Below are 21,841 nucleotides of genomic sequence, written 5' to 3' on the forward strand. Positions count from 1 at the left end.
CTGGTCTACAGAGCGAGTTCCAGGACAGCCTCCAAAACAATACAGAGAATCCCTGTCTCAAAAAAGCAAGCATGCAAACAAACAAACAAACAAAAAACCCCAGAAAACTGAAGTGTTGTCTTTACATCTAAGGAAAGAAACAAAGAATGTGATGCATATCAAAGTATAATTTATCATAATAAAAATTCAAGAGATAAATATCATTAATTAATGTTTTAGTGTTTGCTCATGCAATATGTCTGAATTCATAAAATACAATTATATGAAATGTAAACAGAACGTTTGATGGGAATTAAATAATTATGATTCAGATTTATGTAAATATTCAAGCTGCAAATTTGTACATTCAGTTTGTATTAGCTTTTGTCTCCTTGCTATGACAAAAGCGATTTAAAGAAGAAAGGGTTTATTCTGACTCATGGTTGGAGGTGATGGCAATGGGAGCATGAGGCGGCTGGTCACATTGCATTCCCAGTCAGGAAGCAGAGAGCCATGGATACTGGTGCCCAGCTTGATTTATCCTTTTTATTAGTCTTGGTATCCCAGGATCTTCCCTTCATAGTTAAATTTCCAGGAAGCACTCCTCAGGAATACTCAGAGTTGTGTTTCCATGATGATTCTAAATGCAGTCAAGTTGTCTTTTGGTAGCCGTGGAATTGAGGTCCTCTGGTGCTGTTATAAATTGATTCATGTCACCCCTAAATATAGGGAAGTTCTTAACCCCTAATACCCAAATGGGTCCTAATTTGTAAATAGTCTTTGACATATAACAATGATGAGATTATTCAGAATTAGAGTGTTCAGTGAGGGGAGCCTTTATAAGAAGAGAGAAAAGGAGCTGGGAGTGACTCATCAGTTAAGAATATTTGCTTTTCTCATAGAGGACCTGGGTTTGATTCCCAGCACCCATATGGTGATTAACAACCATCTATAACTGCAGTTCTAGGGTATTCTGTAGCCTCTTCTGACCTCTGCTGGCACTAGACACACACTAGGTACACAGACATATATGCGAGGAAAACATTTTCACATAATACATATGCAGGAAAATCATACATATACATAAAATATAAATCAATATAAAAATAAAAGAATGGGACAAAGAAGCATATGCAAAGATCATGACAATACAGAGAGAGAGAGAGAGAGAGAGAGAGAAACACTGTTGAATAGCAGATATGGAGTGATGAATCTGTACATGTGTTAATCAGCTTTCCATTGATACCATGAATTACCCATGAAAACAGACGGCCCCATCTGATGAGCGGTATGAACTTTAGGGATGTCTGATAATGAAAGTAGCAGCAGACAGGAGAAGCAAATTCCTCACCTCATCACCAGGAAGCAGAGGAGGAAGAGGAAGAGACCAAGGTAAGGTCCCACAGTCCCTTGAAAGGGCTCACCACCCCCCCAATGACTTAGAGTCTCATGTGTTCGAGGTTCCTCAGTAGCACCCTGGGGGCCAAGCCTGAAACATATGAGTCTCTGGTGTTAGTCAGTGACTGCACTGGAGCAGCCAGCAGAGATTGCTGGCAGCACCAAAAGCTAGGCGTGGAGCCATGCATCCTCTAGAGCCCCCAGGGATCACAGTCCTTCTAACAGCTTCATTTGAGGTTTCTAGTCTCAGAAGAATGGAGAGATAGATTTCTGCTGTTTTAAGCAACTTGCCCACAGCTATTTGGTGTACATAGCTTCTTCCATGTGTGAAATGGGGAACAAGATCAGGGCTGGATGTGACAGGGGCCAATGTAGAGGTCTGAGGAAATCAGACCAGGTGAACTGGAGTAACAAACATAAAGAGCTTCCCAGGCCTTTTGAGAGTAGTGATAAGCAGGATTTCTAAACACCCTCCCAAAGATATACATCAAAATCCAAGGAGCCTTAAACATGGCATCTTAGTACACTGTTGTTACACTAGTTCTCATGGTGCAGTAACCAGCGAGATGTGGAGGCTATTCTATGAGAAAGACCTAGTTGCAGGAATCCTGAAAAGCAGAGAATGTCTAACTGATGGCCAGAAAGAGCTGAGGGGCTGGGAAAGAAGTCTACATTGGTAAAATGCTTGACTTGTCAGCACTTGAACAGGAGTTTGACGCTCAGAGACATGCCAAAACAGCTGTAATTCTGGCACGGGGAGGCAGAGAGATAAGTGGATCCCTGGTGTTTGCTGGTTAGCCAGTCCAGGTGGAGAGATCCTAGTGAGTAGAATTCTATGAAGCAGTGGTAGCCTGCGGGGGGAGGGGGGAGTGGGTTGAGGGGCTGCATGGAGGGTTTATGAGCAGAGAGTGAAACCCGGCTCACTGCCAGCCTGGAAATGGGGACAAAGGTTTCACAACCACAAAACAACTACATTCTGTCAACAACCTGCATCAGCTTGGAGGAAGATTGCTCCTCTACCTACCCAGGGAAAGCTTGACTTTGCTTTGAGACCCTGAGCAGAACCCCTGATTTCGCTAGACTTCTGAACTAGTTGTTCAGTGGGCAAAGTGTATGCCATTTTTATGTACCAAGAGGAAATGGACACAGTATTTTCAGGGGTGCAGATGGCGAGAACAGACCCCACACAGTTGGGCTTGTGGGCAAGAATGGCTTTAGCTGTGCTTGGCAAGCTGCAGTGCAGACATGAATTTCTCCACAACACACTCACCTGGGTTCCTTGCTTTTGCATTTATTATTTTTGGTTCTTTTCCTAAGCCATAAGGCTTGGAACTCTCCCTCCTAAATGTCCAGCAACTTCCTTCAAAGGCCAGAGAGACTCATGTAGAACAGATTCCTCAAAGCAACACATCTTCTGAGGTTACAATTGAGACTGATAGTCTTTCTACAACTGTACACTTACAATTAACAAGCAAAGGTGGTCAGGCTCTCTGAGAAGCAGCCTCTGAGATGGAGATTTCCACATAGGAAGTTTATAGGAAAACATAGGGGATGAAGGAATCACATGAACAGGAGGAACACTTAAACTACTACAGATATTCAGCCAATTCTGTGACCTTATCAGGGATGGTCTTACAGTGCTGTCCTGAACCAAAGTAAGCAGGACAGGTCTTTGCATCCAAAAAAGACATTGGCTTAGGTGTTTCTCTCCAATGAAGACTGCTATAGGGATTCAGCAGAGAATCACAACTGCCAGTCCTCAGCAGGGGTAAGGAATGGATGGCTTCAGAATCAAAGGGCAAATGGGAATGAGGAGGAATTAAAGACAGGCTCCACAGCATCTTACTGGATATGAAAGAAGCTCATTAGACTATATGTGGTGGTGCATGCCTGTAATCCCAGAACTCAGGGATGGAGGCAGGAGGATCATTCCAGGGCAGGCCAGGGTACAGAGAGACAATTCATCTTAAACAACAGAAGTAGAGGGAACAGAGAAGCGGGAGAGAAAGAAGTAAGAGGGGATGGTGGAGGAGGGAGCTAGGCAATGGTTTACTAGTCTGACATGGACATGTAACATCTGGTAAGGATGCTCTGCGCAGTGGGGTCCAATACTGAATCAAATAACAACAGATGCAGTCTGAGTGCTTTGAGCCTTCCAAAGCCCTTCTCCAGCTCTGCTGGCTATTTCTGAAGTCCAAGCCACCACTGGCTCACCTGTGCAGCAGCATTACTGCAGAGATCTCCTGTGTGCTCCCTGCCTTATGAAGAACATGCAGCGTAAGGCAATGAATGGCCAATGCTGGGCGATGCAGCACTTGCCTAGCACTCATAGCAGAACCCTGGGTTCTATCCCCAGCACAGTAAAGGAAAGTGAGAGCATAGAGTGGTCCTAACCATTGACTTCTTTCTAGTGCTGGATGCATCTGTGTCCTTCTTTTATAAGGGCAACATATACATAGCAAGTCTAGATCTTAAAAATTGCAGAAGTAATCAGACCTGGTGGTGCACACCTCTAATCCCACAACTTGGGATGCAAAGGCAGGTGGATCTCATGAGTTCCAGTCCAGCCAGGTCTACATAGTGAGTTCCAGGACTGCCAAGGCTACATTGACAGACCCTGTCTCAAAACAAAACAAACAAAAATACAGAGGTACCTCGATCTAATGTTTAGGATGTTACCTCCAAAGGTCAAATTTCTTCCATTTTTTATCATCTACAAAGCCACACTTCTCTATTTCCTTTTAAATTACACCAGTGATGAGGGCCTTTTAGTCTAAAGATGAGTAGATGATGCAGCCAGTTATCCAGAGAGCTTTGGTTCTTGCCTGTGAACCTGAGGTCCCTCCCCTCATTGCAGTACAGTGTGGGACAGACACCAGAGTGGTGGTCCCCTGGCAGAGGCAGGTAGAATAGTCAAGGTAGTGAGTGTGGAGGAAACTGAGGAGGAAGAAGGAAGATGGGACTTCTGGACACACAGCCCCTGTGTCATGTGGACAGCAGAGGAATATTTACATATCATGTAATACAGTACATATCAGTACTGTATTAGTTAAGACTTCTGTTAATATTCTATGTATTTTCTTTCAGACACTGCTAGGCATATTGGTAATGTAGTGTCTTTAGAAGTGTCTCTTTCTGTTGCTGTGATAAAATTACGGACAAAAACAAATTAAGGGAGCTGGGCTTATGTTGTCTCCCAGGTTGAGGGTACACATTCCACCAGGTCCGGCGAGTCACAGTGACAGGAGCACAAGGGAGGCATGTGATCACATTGCCTTTGCACTTTTTCCTTTGTATTCTATCTGGGACCCCAGCCCGTGGAATGCTGTCATCCACAGCTAAGGCAGATCTTCCTACCTCACTTAATCCAACCTGGAAACTCCCTTACAGACCTGCCAAAGGTGTGTTTACTGGATCCTGTCAAACTGACAAGCAATGTCAACCATCAAAGAAAGCTTATAGCAATTTAGCATTTCTGACTTTCCCTCTCATGTACATCATTGGCTTTACTAATATTTCATTTCCTCCCCTCTTTCTTCCCCTCTCCTTCCTTCTCCCCTACTACCCCCCCTTTCAGCTCCAAACTGGCCATCTTTCTACCTCCCAAGTGCTGAGCACAGGTGTGCATGTCGCCACACCCAGTTTAATTAATATTCTTGGGTACATATTGCCGTGCTAACCTTTAGATGTGCTTCTCAACACATTCATCACAAGGTTCCTTTTCCATCTTCCTAACTGGAGGGTGTGTATTTGGGGGGGGGTATGGGGCTCCATCCCCAGCCACCCATAGGGCGGTGAGTCCCGTCTTTCCCAGGAGTTGACTCCTAGCTCTGATGCACTGAACTGTCTGTCTCAGGCTATTTTCACTGCTGTCCAAAACAGGAGGACCTGAATCTCCACAGCCTAATATTTTCTTGTTGACCATTGCCACTTCAGAGACTAATGAACAGCATTCTGGTGTTTTCATCCTAAAGATCTTCTGTGGAGGGAGTGTGGGGAGGGAGAAGAGAGAGAAAGAGGGGAGTGTAATATAGATGATAGGCAGACAGGTGAAGTGATTTGGCCTGGATCTAAATCCTTTCTGTGTGTAAGGTTATAGAGCTTATGTAGGTGGGAGGGCTTTGTGCCAACCCTTTCTATGGCCTGCCGTGTCCCTTGTCAGTTCAGTGACGTAAAGGATTACTGATGACACACCCTTAGCTTCTTTTTAATAGACTTCTCACTAGCATACACATAATTACGTTTCATTGTGGCATTTGTTTTTCCAAACAAGGTCTGTCTTGTTTCTCTTGCTCGCTGTGCCCCCTCCTGCTCTTCTCCCTCTTGTACCTTCCTGTCTGCTTTTGTGTTGCCAGTGTCCTTTTGTCACCCTGACCCCTTCTCAACACCTCTTGTTCCCTTCTCACCTTCTATCTAATTTCAAAGTTATACCCACTCTCAAATCCCTGTATTTATGTACACATAAACAACAAAAGCTAAGTGCTGCCAGTCCCCTGACTGGTAGAATCCGTCTCAACACACAGGACTGCATGTGCTTGGGGTCAGTCTTGGACGCTGGTGTCTGAGTGAACTGCTCATGGGGTGCTGTTCCACAGTGGGCAGAGCCGCCTCCCACTTTAGTTTCCAGAGCCACACCTAGGTGAAAGTGACTGAAGCCTCAGAACTTGTGTGGGAGGTGGGAAGGGCGGGGAAGTGCTCCCAAGATGCCTCGCCTCACCTCTGCTGAATGCTTCCATTCTTCAGAGGCCCAGGTGATTTTAATGGCACCTGGGAGTGGCAAACATGACGGTGATGTATTCACATAACTAAGAATTAGAGACATGAGAGGAAATCTAAACTTCCATAAGGCAGTGGCTGCGCAGGAAGTGGGTGTCTGACATTTAGGGAGATGATGGAGTTCAGTGTGTGAGCAGGAGCTTTCTTTGGGCAGAGGATAGCACTGATTATTTCTCTGATCTCCACTGGCTCACATATGTTTCTTTGGAGGCACATGTGTGAGTAGGAGCCACAGGAACAGCAGATAGAGCTTACTGTGCAAGGAAATGTTTCACTCAGTTCCCATTGATGTTATAACAGGAAAAGGAGCTGAGGATGGTAGGTAATTTAAAAACTGAGAAGACACTCATGGACTTAAACTGGAGAGAGTTGTGACCAGCAGAAGCTTCAACAGCAAAGAAAGAGGAGGGTGGGTTTTGTGACTTGCCGATGACAGGCAGTGATGGATTTGAAGATTCTGTTTGCCACTAGCCATTTTGGAAATCTAATAAACATGGAATAAACTGGTGATTGTAAGAAGAGATGAAGCACAATAAGGTCTGTGATGGAAAATTGACACATAATGAATTCACACAGGGTTTTATCTGTACGTGTCTGTTATGAACAAGGCAAAGGAATCAATTAAGATGTTAGTTCAATTTGCATTGTCTAGAAATTTGAGATCTTAAGCAAAATGTTGATTTTGGGGAACAAAATAAAGTCTATGCTATCTACTCTTGGTCAAATCATGGTGGTTCCATAACCTAGTTTTGCGCACAGTTTTGATGAATAGTCCACAATAAAATTATAAGGAAACAAGAGATTGTTCCCCCAAAGACAGCTTAAGTGATCATAAAGATGAATGGCTGGAAGTTTGCAAGCTGTCTGGTCTACTGTACAGAGGGATGCTCAGAAAATAGGATTGTATTAGTGTTTTCTTGACTTTATTTTTAGAAACTAAGCTCAAAAGCAATACTTGTCAATCTGAAAGGGAGAAATTGGTATCTTCATCTTATTTCTTTGTAATTAAAAACAGTTATGAATGTGTGTGTGTCTCTGTGTGTGTCTATATGTATGTCTCTGTGTATGTCTGTATGTGTGTTTATGTATGTTTATGTGTGTCTGTGTGTGTCTATGTGTGTGTGTGTCTATATGTGTGTCTGTGTGTCACTGTGTATGCATGTATGTGTGTGTGTATGTGTGTGTGTGTATTTGTGTGTGTGTGTCTGGGTGTATGTATGTCTGTATGTTTCTGTGTGTCTGCATGTGTGTGTGTGTCTGTGTGTCTGTATGTGCACTGAATTATGCAGGTTTCACCAGAAAACAGAGGAGGATGCAGATCCTTTTGAGCTGGAGTTACAGATGGTTGTGAGCCACCTGATGCCGGTGCTGGGACTCGAACTGAGGTCCTCTGGAAGAGCAACAAGCACTCTTAATGGCCATGTTATCTCTCCAGCCTGTGTTTTTTCCATAGGGTTTAGGGCTGTCTCTTACTTTTAAACACCTGTTTCTTTCTTCTCATCCTATCTCTATTGGGATCAGATTGGGTAAATTGTGTTTTCGTGGGAAGTTATTGAGTTTATTGGGTTTATTTTCAAATTAATCATGAGACTTCCACAATAGTTGATTTAATGGTTTATTCCACCTTATTTTGTAGATTTCCTGTGTACATATAATGAAACATCTCAATAGATTTTGATCTTGTTCTTAGTGTTTGGTGACATTATTTCATGCCTGAAAATAATATGGTCAAATTGAATTTATATCATAAATTTAAAAAAATTCTGGATTCTAAAACAAAAATGAGCAACAACAACAACAAAAACCAAATCCCATAGCATTTCAATTAATGGAAATCAAACCCTTTCTCTACAGCTTGAAACAAGCCAATTGAATAATGCAAAATTTAGTAATAAACACTGGGTTGAAAGACAATGTATATGGATTGCTCACTCGATGTAGCACATGGATTAGTCATCATCTCCAAAGAAGAGGTGACTGGACATGGGTTGCTGGGGAGGTGTCAGGAGGTCATTCTTTCAAAAGTATTTTCTGTCTGTGTTGATGTGTCATTGTTTAATTTTAAGGAAGTCATGATTATTTGCGTTCAAACTACACTAAAAAGCAACATTTGTAATCATTTGAAAAGACCTTCAGGTCAAATTAGCAGATGAGTGCATTGGTACTCTGAGAAACGGGAGCCTTCCGTGTGCACCATCAACTAAGGAGCACAGGTCTCTTGGATCCGTAGAGCAGAGAATTCTTGAATTGCCCAAGCATGAACTAAAGTCAGAGTTGCTTTTCACTTGAAATGTCCTACTAGACATATATTGAGTAAATTATTGGTTGGCTTTTGCAGAAACTGAAATACTGAAATATTGCTTTCTTTTCACGCAGTTAAATCCACTTAAAGGGCATGGGGTAAGAAAGTGTTAAGAATCTTATACCAATGAGAGGCCCAAACTTTTCCAAAGGACTTGAAGTGGTAAACTGACAGAGATGAAGTCACATGCACCTAACCTAGGTCCTGTATCTCAGTATTATTGCTACTGTTCTTTTAAATGTGTATGTATGGGTATTTTGCCTACATTTAAGTCTCTGCATTATGTGCACGCAGTGCCAGCAAGAGACCAGCAGAGGGCATCAGGTCCCCAGTAACTGGAGTTCCAGATGCTTGTGAGCTACCTTGTAGGTGCTGGGAATGGAGTTTGGGTCCTCCAGAAGAGCAGTCAGTTGCTTTTAACAGCTGAACCATCTCTCCACGCTGGATGCTATTATTTTAATGGATAAGAAAAACCAAATGGATCCCGTCAAATCAGTTTATCTTGCTCGGGTATTCCTGATTCTCCAATGAGTTGCTCCTTTGGATGTTGAGCACTCTTAGGCTGGTTATCATATCCTCTGTTCAACTCACACTATGGATTTTCCCCATTCTTGGAGAAAATGAAGGTTTCTTAGTTTTGTTGGAAGACCCTTGGCAATCTGGTTCTCACAAATCCTTCTAATCTTCTATGTTCACTGTCCTGGATAGTTTTGTCAACTTGATACTATCTAACATTGTCTTGGAAGAGGAACCTCAGTTGAGAAATTGACTGTAGGCATATCTGTAGAGCATTTTCTTGGCTACTGATTGATGTGGGAGGGCTCCTGCTTACTGTGGTGCCAGCGCTGAGTAGATGGGCAGGGCTTGTATGAGAAAGTGGGCTGAGCCAGCCATGGAAAGCAAGCCAGTCAACTGTGTTCTTAATGGTTCTGCTTCATTTCCTGCCTCCAGGCCCCTACTTTGGCTTACCTAGCTGGAACTCAAATAAACTCTTTCCTCTCCAAGTTGCTTTTGTCCAAGATGTTTATTACAGCAACAGAAAGCAAACTGTAATATCACCTTAACCCTAGAGTACTGTTTTAGCTAGGCTGAAGTACTCTCACTTTGTAGAATTTGACATTCTCTCTCACCTACTATTCTTTGTGAAGTCAAATTTCCTCCTATAAACCCTGTTTTTAATGTTTTGTTCCACACTCATAAGTCTTCTGTAGAGTCTCAGGTCGAGTGCAACTTCTTTGGAAGGTCTTTTCTAGCTCCTGCTTTGGGTCAACTGTCAGATTCCCCCACTGTATCTCCCAGACACCCTTCCTCTCTAAGTTGCCTTTGGTCAGTATTTTATTACAGAGAGAGGAAGCAGATGATACACATGCACCAAAATCTCATACTGTACCCTATAACATGTGCAATTATTAAATATCAACTGAAAGTAAGAACTGAGTTTCTAACTCCATCCTTAACAGTATGCCACCCATATCACTGATTTTATTGTTATGTTTTTGCATTTTTATTACAAAATTCTTCTTTAAAAATTTTCCTGGGATGACAATGAAAGCTCCCTACAGCGCAGGCACAGAACAAACCCCTGGTCAAGGCCCTGGTCTGCAGTGTAAACAGTGTTAATTGTGTGTGCTGCCTTCTTGGGAAAAGGGCACGGAGAGATTGTTAAAAAGATTGTACTTGGGCTGGGGGACAATTAAATCAAAAAGTACATCCCTCAAAAGCATGAAGATCCAAGTTCAGTGGCATGGTGTGGCCCACAACAGCACTGTGCAGGGGAGGGGCGAGTAGGGAGGGCACATCCAGACATGTGCCTGCGTATCCATGAGTGCACACATGCTCACAACCATCCTCAAGTCTACGCAATGCACAAGACAGTGCTGTGGGAGGCAACGGGGTGGGGGGAGAGGAGGGAGAGCGCATGCGCCACACATTCATTCTCAAGTCTAGTTTAATATGTTTCCTATATAGGTTACATTTTGGATGAATAGAAAATAATTATGGAGCAAATGGGAGATTAGCGATAGTGTTTTCAGAAGCTTTTGAATGAGGATTAATTTTTTTTCACTTTTTTTGGTTGAGAAAAAGAAAAGTAGACATACAGTAGTACTATGAAGTGGGGGCCAACTAGGGGAAGGCAGAAAATCTGGGCAGAGGGTTGGGTAGGAGCAAGACAAGGCATGCATGTATGGAATTTCCTTGATGAAACTCCTCCCTTTTTATGCTAACCAAAAAAATTAATTTAAAATGCAGTGTTATATATGACTTTATTTTAGTGATGTAATTATGTGTTTCGTCTTGGTGGCTTAAAAATAGCCTTGCAATTTGATCATTCTGTGGTAACTTGGGGAAAATAAGGTTTACAAAAGTTGTAAATACGATGTGAAGCCATTCAAGTGATTTTAAAAGATGATTTAAGAGCTTTCAATCAGCCTAACCCTGTTAAATTAAGGGGGAAAAAAAAAAAGTTTTAAAAAGGCAAAATAGCCCCACCTGGTGGTAAATAGAAGAACTGCCTTTTTTTCCTCCTGATCCTCAGCAAAGCCATTGATAGGTTTTCCGAATCTATCATATGGACTCAATCCATTTTAGATACTTTTTTAAAAAAAATCTTGCTTTTAATGTTGGAAGGTTCTAGAAACTTCTCTCCTACATCTTCCTTTCGCACTGTGGTAGGGAAATCACACCTGACAGTAAGGTACCCCACTTCTGGGGTGCTGAAATCTTGCCATTCTTGGTGCCTGGTTAGGTCATGCCCTCCCCAGGCTGCTGTCCCTTGGATGTAGCACAGAGGAGGGCAGAGTGAGACCACACCCAGGGGGTACAGGTGAACACTGTCTGTCCACTTAGGACAGCTGTCCTGGGCCTTTAACTCCTTCTCATGCAGACATTTCCCCTCACAGAATCCTTGTACATTCAACTCTGCTTTGGTACCTGCTTTTTTTCTCTAAGACCCCACACTAACGCCAGATCTCTTCTGAAAGTCACATGAAAAAACAAGGATGTGAAAACATGAGATTTAGATTCCAGCCTTGTTATCAGTGCCCGGTGATGAAAGAGCAGGTGTTATGGGATGCCAGTGGGACCAGAAGCTCCAAAACCCACAGGTAGTATTTCTGATGTTATCCCCCATCCCCACCTCATTGCTCACAGCCATCACTATAGCTTTTGGACAACAGCGAACACAAGTCAATGCAAAGCCCCTTCTAGAAACACACTTCTGTGCCTAAGAGCGAAGAGTGTCATCTCTGTATACACACAGCACATCATGTTGTTTGTTTTACGCTTCAGTGTAAGTGATGGCCGGGTTCCTCTGGGGAGCCAGGGTTGACTGACTTTATTGCTGAGATGGAATGTGTACCATTGTACTGTCCCTGAGCACTGCTGGTGGCACAGAGGGCCGGGGCGGGGCCGGGAGGGGGTGCTATTGTTCTTGATAGGAAAGCCAAGGTAACTTAAAGCTTCTGGAAACTGCAGAAGGGTCTAATGTAACTCAGTGCTCTCTGTTTGCTTGTCTTCTGACACTCACATGGTGACAGGGCCCTAGGGAAATAAAGCTCCAGGTCACCATGCAGAGTGACAGAAAGGAAACATGCACAGCGTGGGGTGGAGAGTTCTGGCTGAGTCCTTGCTTGGCTCCACAGTCCCCCACAAGGCCTGGGTGAGCCACGCGCCCTTCTTTAGCCCCAGTTTCTTTATCTGGCAGAGAAACCAGATCTCTTCTCTGTCACAGTATTAAGGCTTAAATAAAACAAACAAACCACTTGAGGACATTCAAGCTAAAGCACTTTTGCCTACTAAGGTTTTATTATTATTGCTAATTTTATTTTTATGAAATTATCTGCTAATGAAAACAAATGGGTATTTTAATCTTTTATTAGAATTTTTTTTTTTTTTTTGGCAGTATATGCTAGGAGACTCAATTCTTTTTCCAACATTCCCAGCCCTGCAAGCAAAGAGTGAAAAAAGACCAACATCTTTGTCTGTAGATAGCAATGAATAATACTTTTCTCTAGTGATTTTTGGTGTTTTTTCATAGTTTTTTTAAAAAAACATTAATAATTTATCTCTCCAAATTGTATTTTGAGGTTATAATCTCAATGATGTTATATCCTGCATGACTTACTTATTTGTAACTGAAACATACCATGATAGCGCTTAACTTTGATCTTTCTGTTTTAGGCAATTGTGATACATATGGCATTATTTTGAAGTAGCTCGATAGTGTATCCTGCTTTATCTAAGCAAAAAGATAGTAACTGTCTAGGGTGTTTAGGAATGCGCATGTCTTGGGGCACATAGGAACAGGCAGTGCTGACCATCTAAGGAATACCTGTTCCTTGTCCAAGCTTTATATTCTCGAGTTAAACTCTGACCAAGGTTGTTGTAGTGTCCATCCCTTGGTCCTCAGACTGTGAAATATCCTTCACAAAATCCCAGTTCTATAGAAGATGGGTGGCCCCTGGAAAGAGGCAAATTGATACTGGCAAGAAAGAGAACAGGTACCAAATGCCTGACTTATTCCTCATCTGTCAATGTTCTTTTGTCTGTGACAGTTTTATTTTTCTCAATTTCAGAGATCATATGAAGGATTTAGTCAGGGTAGTGCTTCCACATGCTTATTTTATCCCTCTCTTGATATGCTACATAAGGAAGGCAGAGCACTGCTTATTTTCTTACTTTTGGCATTGCTTCTTAGAGTGATTGCTGACATGTAGAGTTAAGGCAAGTTACACTGGAGTACTTCAGTTTGCCACCTGCCTGGGTAAATCATATCCGTTTCTGGTTATCTTTCTCTACCACAGCCGTTACCAATGACAGTACTCATGCCCCAGGGACAGTAATTGGCTGTGGAAGCCAAGTTTATATTGTTGAAGTTCTTTGTAGGTACATGCAAGTATGACTTTTGAGACAAAGTCACTGCATATTGCTCCTTGGAGAATGGCTGTCATAACTACTTTAGAGTGGTGATAACTAGAAAGCAGGAAAAATGTATGTAGTGTGTGTGTGTGTATGTGTGTGTGTGTGTGTGTGTATCTCCAAAAACATCTTGGTTACAACTCTGATCTTTATTTAAGCAAGATAACCTGTCTAGCTTTTCTCGATTATTGAAATATATAAAACATTTTACTTCTTCAGATATTATTTATTTATGAGTTATTTGTTAATGTGTTTATTTTTGAGACATGATCTCACTTTATAGCCTATGCCCTTCTACAACTCATTAGCCCAGGCTGGACTTGCAATGGTGATCTTCCTGCCTCAGCCTCCTATGTAGTGGGGTTATAGGTGTGAGCCACCGAATCCAGCAGTATTTACTTTTTAAGTAGTTTTGAAAAGTTATTTAAACAGTTTATCTTTCTGTTCTTAAAGCATCTATTTTAACAAACACTAGAGGGCATTCATTGCTCTCAAAAACATTACACGACATTATTTAACAAAGAGCCGAGGAAATCAAGTTTTTTCCCCCCCACATTTTTACCCTTGAATTTTTGTGTCTTTACATACATTTTATCTGAGTTTGATAGCTACAGTATTAGCATATCCCTTCAGGAACTCATTTTTCACATTAGGTGAAAATCCAATGAAAGTTAAATTTCAGTGCTGTACATGAAATCTTTTAAAAGTGTGACATGCTGTATAACTCAAGAAATTGTCATTTGGGGGTTTGAGTTCTGATGTTGACATCTGTCAGCTGAATGCTTTCATTTGTGAAATTTGTCAACTCCCCATTTTGGGAGTGAGCGTTCTCTCATGCAATGGCAGTCTGCCCTGTGGAGAAAGTTCAGGATGCAGGAGGTGGAGGTCCCAGACAGTGGAAGAGAAAAACAGGAAAATTCCATCAGATAAGGGGAGTTGGAGAACAGTAGAAATGGGATCTTTAGTCTTTTCTGATGTGACATTACCAGGTTAACAAGGGACAGGGAGGACTGACAAACATTTATGGCACACAGACAGACAGACACACACGTATTTTTCCTTATCCCAGTTCCCTCTCCTTCCCTCCCTACCAAGTCCCCCGACTCCACCTTCCAACTCATCCCCCTCTCCCCCACTCAACAGGGAGGGCGATGCCTTCCAGGAGGAATCATCAAAATCTGTCAAGTCATTTGAAGTAGGGTCTGGGCCCTCCCTCCTGCCTGTAGACTAAGGGAGTATCCCTCCATGGGGAATGTGCTCTCAAATACATCATGGTTCCACTGTCAGAGGTCCCTTAGACTACCTAGGCCTTCTAAGTGAGACCCATGTTTAGGTTGTCTGGGTTGGTACAATACTGGAATTAAAGTTGCTTGTACTATGTGTCTGTCTTCTTATATGGGTTCTGGGGATTTGAACTCGGGTTCTTACACTTATGCACAACAAGCACTTTACTGACTAAGCCATCTTCCCAGACCCCAGGAAAAAAAATTCTTATTTTCTTTGTGGTGAGAGCTGCATTTTTATGTGGACATAGTTTTAGTCTCCAGGCTGCTTGAGTCTGGGGACAGGTACTCTCTTCTTCCTTTCCTTGACTACAAAGCCCAGGCTGTTGAGCGTTCTATTGTTGCTGAGGGAAATGGACTCCAAGTTGACAGTCAAAACTGATGGGTCACAGACCAAGGCCATTATTGCCCCATTTATTGTTCTTTTTATTACTATACTAGCCCACTCTTTGATCCCAAGCCCCTGACCCATCTAACAATCCCTGGCCCACACAATGATGTGAGGGGTGACGAAGCCTCTCTTCTATAGTTGGCCCTGCTACTATGCACTGTCCTCAAACACAGACAGCCTTGAGCAGTTACTCTTTTTACTTGACCTAAATTATTTTCCATGTTGGACTAGGAATGCTTCCAAATTAAACTACATAAGATTAAGGAGAATAATTCTCTTATTTTTTCCCCTAAGAGCAATGCACGGGGGTGGGGTGGGGGGTGGGAGGAGGGGAGTGAGAAGGAAAGACAGAGTGCACTTAGCGGTGAACATGCAGGCCACTCTATCCTGCCAGAGACCAAACTCCTGTTTAATTGTTTTCCTGTCTCCAGAGATGGCCACTTTAAAGAAAGTCAGGCAGGAAGATATATAAGTCATCGTCTTTGGAGAGGAGAAATATGTGTTATCTGGGCAGAATACCTTGAATCATTTGCAAATGACATACTAATCACTGTGGCATGTTGAAACCAAAAAAATAGCAGGTTAATAGTAGTGTGTAGTTTTCTTTGAATTCTTGCTGTGTCTTTGTTTTGTCTTCCTTGTGGGAGAAGAGTGCTATGTATATATCCCAAAGGATTCTAGAGAGTTATTTCATGGTCCACACCTGGCTAAATAGTCTTTGGCACTCTAAGCTTTGGGAAAAATTGGATTTATTGACCAGTAGGGTGGGGGTGCTGATGTCAAAAGAATCTAATCTATCTTTTCTTTTCTTTTTCTTTTTTCAGGCAACTAAATGATCTGGAAGATTCCAAAGACCAGAAAATTTTGTAAATTAGAAAACAGACATAGCTAAACCATATTTAAAGATGTTTACCCAGAAAGTAACAGAACAAATAAACAAAGCTGCAAATGTCAAGCCATCCATTGAAGAGTTATGACAGTAAAAATAAAAAATGTCTCAAATGGACTGGACAATAAGAATAATATTAAGACAAAATTTAATTCATTTGTTTTATGAAGTACTACTAATTCATTAAAAGTAATGTAGAGGTCTCCTGGTGCCCTGCTCAGAGCCTCCTGAGGGAACCGGTCCAGACAACCCAGCCTATCCAGAGTCTGCCAATATCCTAGTCCAGCCTCCACCCACAGGAGAAGCCTGCCTTCCTGTGCACTGCTCAGAGCTTCCTGAGGACTGGGGACTTCACACAGGAAACCCATCCACTAGCTCATCCAGAGTCTGTCAACATCCTAGTCCTGCCTTCATCCACTGGAAGAGGAGAGCCATCTGAGCACTAGATCTGCTTGCACCCACCTGAAGAGAACCTTGATGCTGTACCCACCAGGAGAGGGAGAGACCCCACCAATATGAACTGGAAGAAGGGATGGGTAGACAACAGTATAAAAACACAGTCAACAACAGAAAAGTCAATATGATGCCACCAGTGTCTAGGGACTCCACACCAGCAAGACCTGAACATTCAAACATGGATGAAGCAGAAGAGAATGACCCTAAAATCAACTTTATGATGATAGAGACCCTTAAAGAGGTAACAAAGAGGTAATGAGAAACTCCCTTAAAGAAATGGAAGAAAAAATAAACAAAAAATTCAAGAAATGGAGTAAAAGACAAACCAAAAATTGCAAGAAACAATTAAAACAGTGCAAGGCTTGAAAGCTGAAATAAAGACAAAAACAAATAACAAACAAAAAAACAAAAAACAAGAACAACAAAACAAATAACAACAATAATAAAAACACAGTCTGAGAGAATGCTGGAGGTAGAAAAGCTAGGTAATTGATTAGGAACTACAGATGCAAGCATAACAAACAGAATACAAGAGATGGAAGAAAGAATCTCAGGTGTTGAAGATACACTAGAATAAATACATTCATTGACCAAAGAAAATCTTAAATCCAACAAATCCCTAACACAAAATATCCAGAAAATATGGTACAACATGAAAAGACCAAACCTAAGAATAATAGATATAGAAGAAACTCAATTCAATTCCTCTAAAATCAGGAATAAGACAAGGCTGATAGCTGGGAAACCAGCATAGGATTGACCCAGATTCCCTGAATGTGGGTGTAGTTAGGAGGACTGGGCAGTCTATGGGGCCTCTGGTAGTGGATCAGTATTTATCCCTAGTATAAGAATGGACTTTGGGAGCCCATCCTACATAGAGGAATACTCTCTCAGTCTAAACACATGGGGGAGGGCCTAGACCCTGCTCCAAGTGATAAGACAAACTTTGAAGATCCCCAAGGAAGGCCTCGCCCTCCCTGGAGTGCAGAAAGGGGATAGGATGGTGGCACTGTTGGCCAATAGGAAAGGAAAATAGGAGGGACTAAGAGACTAGGAGGAAAGAGGAAGTAGTTAGGGGAGTCAAGATGGAGAGTCTGGAGAGAGCAGAACCACCAGCTGCCTCTCCCCAGTAAAGTAAGACCTCATGGAAATACATAAAAATAGGTTAATAATTAAGACAGAGCTGGCCAATAAGAAACTAGTACCTGGTCAACAGCATTATATCAAATACAGAGTCTCAGTGTGTTAATTGGGACTGGTGTGGCGGCGGGACAAGACCAGCGGCAGGAGGAAAAACCATACTCCTTACCCACACCTTTAATTCCAGCACTCTGGAGGCAGAGGCAGTCAGATCTCTGGGAATTTGAGGCCAGTCTGGTCTACAAAGTGAGTTCCAGGACAGCTAGCACTGTTACACAGGAAAAAGAAGAAGAAGTAGAAGAAAGAAGAAGAAGAAGAACAAGGAGGAGGAGAAGAAGAAGAAGAAGACAGAGTGGGTAAGCAGTTAAAGAATTTTATTATCAACCTCTGTTCCTGTTCCCCACATGCACTGCTGCATGTACACACACACACACACACACACACACACACACACACACACACACACACACACACACACCCCAAACACACATGAAAAGAATAATCTTTGGCCAGCCACTTTGTCTCCCCAGCCTTAGTTTTAAATACATTTCTTTTCTTCTTTTCTTTTCTCTCTCTCTCTCTCTCTCTCTCTCTCTCTCTCTCTCTCTCTCTCTCTCTCTCTCTCTCTCTCTCTCTTACAAAGCCAGCCTTACCTTTTCATGGGATTGTGTGAGGATCAAGTTTACTTGAAAGTGTTTGGTGTGTTATTAATGATAGGCAGTATCCACGGACAATATAGTTTTCCAAATATGAACTCAAAAGGTTTATGTGTCCAAACTAGTGTTTAGAACCCACATGATGAGAGGTGGGAATGATCAATTTAATCGTACTTCCTCCTCCTGCCAGACCAGCTTTCTGTGGAGTTGTTAGCCAAAGGCTGTCTGTAGCTGTTAGCTGGAGAGGTTCAGCTGGTCTCGGGAGAATTGGCCTTGGAATCGGAAGAAATGGCTCTGAATCTTGGCTTTGTCCCTGACTAACTGAGGTGCTGGAGATTGGCTTCCTACTAATGCTTTTGGATTTCTTTGGAAAGTGATGGCTTTGTTGTCAATAGAGAATGGAAATATTTTCTTTGAAGAGATCAGGGCTCCCATAATTTTTCATACCCACCTGGGCACACAGGAAGCAGCAGCAGGCTCTTATTTCCCTTGTCCAGCAAACGGTGGTTGTTCCCCTGAACTGCCAGCTTTCTTCCATGTACATGAGGACTACTCTGCCTTTTGTTTTTGACTTGCTGGAGGGCCAGTTATGGGGAAGAGAACATGTGCTAATTCTCCCAGGCCTCCATGCTTCATGATCCCTGCCCACAGGGTGGTTGCTAGTGCTTTACTATAAGCTAATATGAAGTAAAGGCCAGGTAAAGGCACTTGTCACCAAGCCCATAGAACCACATGGTGGGAGTAGAGAATCAAGACCTGGAAGTTGTCCTCTGACCTCCATACCCACACACCTTGGCATGCACTGTCACACACAGACATACACAGCCACACACACACACACACACACACACACACACACACACACCTTGGCAATGACTGTGTATGCACACACAAATAAATAAACAAATGTGATAAAATATTTTAAATTCAGTGTAACACAGTAACTGAAAGTTAATGGAGCAAATTCCCAGGAGTCCCTAAGACTGTGACCCATCAGGTGTTATCTTTGTGCTGTTTTGGCAATCCCAAGATGTTTGTAAACATACCTTGCTATGGTTTTAACTGCCTCTCCATACTGGCTAATTTGAATGTCTCTTCATGTGTTTATTAGATACATACATACCCTGGCATGACTTTCATGTCTTTTTTTTTTTTTCATCTTCTAATTGGATTTTTAAATTTTTACTTTTGTGTGTGTGTGTGTGTGTGTGTGTGTGTGTGTGTGTGTGTGTGTGCGCGCGCGCCGCTGCTGTTGTTCTGCAAGAACTTTAGCATCTTTGGAGACAGGGGTTCTCATTGGCCTGGAACTTTGCCAAGTGGGCTAGGCTAACTGGTCTAACATGCAAGTGTTCAGGAATTTCCCTGTCTCTAGCTCTCATCATACCACTGAAGAGGTTGCAAGTGTGTACCATCACACCCAGCATTTTTAAGATGGGTTCTGGGAATCCAATGTCAGGTCTTCATGATTGTGAGGCAAGCCCATCCAACAGCTTTCTCACCAGCCTCTAACAATTGATTTTGAGAGATGTAAAGTCTAGATCCCCATCCTTTGTCTAAATGTTTTGCAGGTGCTTTCTCCCCTCCACATGGCCTTTTGGAGTATGAAAGTTTATACTTTTGATAAAATACAGTTTATTAAACTTTTCTTACCTGACAGGATCCTCCGGCTGACTGTCTCCAGTGCCTTCCTGAGAGAAGTTCCATCCTGAATTTGTTAGCTCTCTTCTGTACATTTCCAATGAAGTATAACTCACACGAGACACAGACAAATTTCCATTATGTGGCTTGGCACACAGTAGGTGTTCAGCACACATAATGTCTAGATATTCAGCAAGTCACACAGTATGTGTTTGTGTGTGGGGGCGGGTTCTTGGTTACTAGACTTAAGTGCTCCCTTTGCAATTTGGGTCATCTCCTTCCTCATTCTACAGACAGTCGCAGCTCCTGGTTTATTCTCCACTTAGTGATCCTTTACCAGCCTTCTGGCTTGAGCATCCTTTCATGTCCACAGGTAGAAGAATGGAATTAGACTCATATCTGTTACCCTGCACAAAATCCACTCCAAATGGATCAAAGACCCTAGTGTGAAACCTGAAATGCTAGAAGAGAACACGGGCAGGACCCTCCAAGGACAGTGTAAAAAGAGCTTTCTGAATAGGACTCTAGTTGCTTTGGAATAATTGACAAAAGGGACCTCATAAAACTGAGAATCTGCTCTACAACAAAGGAAGTAATCAATTGAGTAAAGAAGAAACTCAGAGTGGCAGAGAATTATGGCCAGCTTTACATACATTTGTTAGAGGATTAATATATAAAATGTACAAAGAACCCCCCCAAAAAACCCCCAAAGACTCAAGGACAAATGACCCAATTAAAATACTGGGCTACAGATCTGAACAGAGAGCTCTGAAAAAGAAGTAAAAGTGACCAAGAAATGCCTCTGGAAGTGCCCAACATCCTTAGCAATTAGAGAAATGCAAACCATAACAACTCTGCGAGTTCATCTCGCCCCAGTGAGAATGGTTAAGATCAAGAAAACAACTGACAGCAAATGCTGGAGGGGGTGCAGGGAGGATGGGACACTCAGTCACTGTTGGTGAGAATGCAAGCTGGTGTGGTCACCCTGGAAATCAAACCGGAGAACCCTCACAAAGTTAAAAAAAAAAATCTACTTTATGACCCAACTATACCACTCCTTGGCATTCATCCAAAACACTGGACGCCCTACTCCACAAATACTTGCTCATTGATATATTCACAGTATCCAGGAAATGGAAACATACAGGACCTTCATGAAATGTGGTACATATACACAAGGGGACATTATTCAGCTATAAAGAAAAAAAAAATAAAAAATTTGCAGGTAAAGCGATAAAACTAGAAAACATACTGAGTGAGGTAACCAGAGCCAGAAAGGCAAATGTCACATTTTCTTTTATCTGTGGATCTTAGCGTCTAATCTTCAGATGTAGGTATGTAACTATAATAGATACCAGGAAAGTAAAAAAGGGACCATGGGGTCCAGGGAGAGCAAGCTCTAGAGAGTGAGCTAGTAGAACACAGATGCTATGAAGGGTGAATGGGAAAAAAGTGGGGGGCATAAGTAATACTACAGATATTTTCTAAAGCCATAGAAGGCATTATTTTGCATTTACTTAAAATACTTGTGATAAAAATTGGAAAAATATTAATTTGTGTGTGTGTGTGTGTGTGTGTGTGTGTGTGTGTGTATGTGTTTATGCTGACCATGCATGCTATGGTGTGTGTTTGGAGGTCTAAGGACAAGTCTACAGAGTGTGATCTCTCCTTTCACTTTCACGTGGATTTTGGGACCCAACTCTGGTCACAGGCTTACACAACAATCTTTAGGTGCTGAGCCACTTTTTTTTTTTAAAGATTTGTTTTTATTATTTTTAATTATATGTGTGTGTGTGTGTGTGCTCTATACAGGGGTCAGAGGCAGGGTTGGTGTACATTCTTCTTGAGCATATGACCCCCATCGTCTTCTTACCATACTTTGCTCTGTTCTCTGTACTGACTGTTAAATGTTCCAGAGAGTTCTTCCTCTGCCATGCTGCTGGCTGGGACTCCCCAATTTCTGATTTTATACTTTTCCTGTTTTATTATTTGTTTGTTTCTCAGGGACTTACCTGA

The sequence above is a fragment of the Phodopus roborovskii genome, unplaced genomic scaffold (genome assembly GCF_943737965.1).
Source record: "Phodopus roborovskii unplaced genomic scaffold, PHOROB, whole genome shotgun sequence".
Classification (NCBI taxonomy): domain Eukaryota; kingdom Metazoa; phylum Chordata; class Mammalia; order Rodentia; family Cricetidae; genus Phodopus; species Phodopus roborovskii.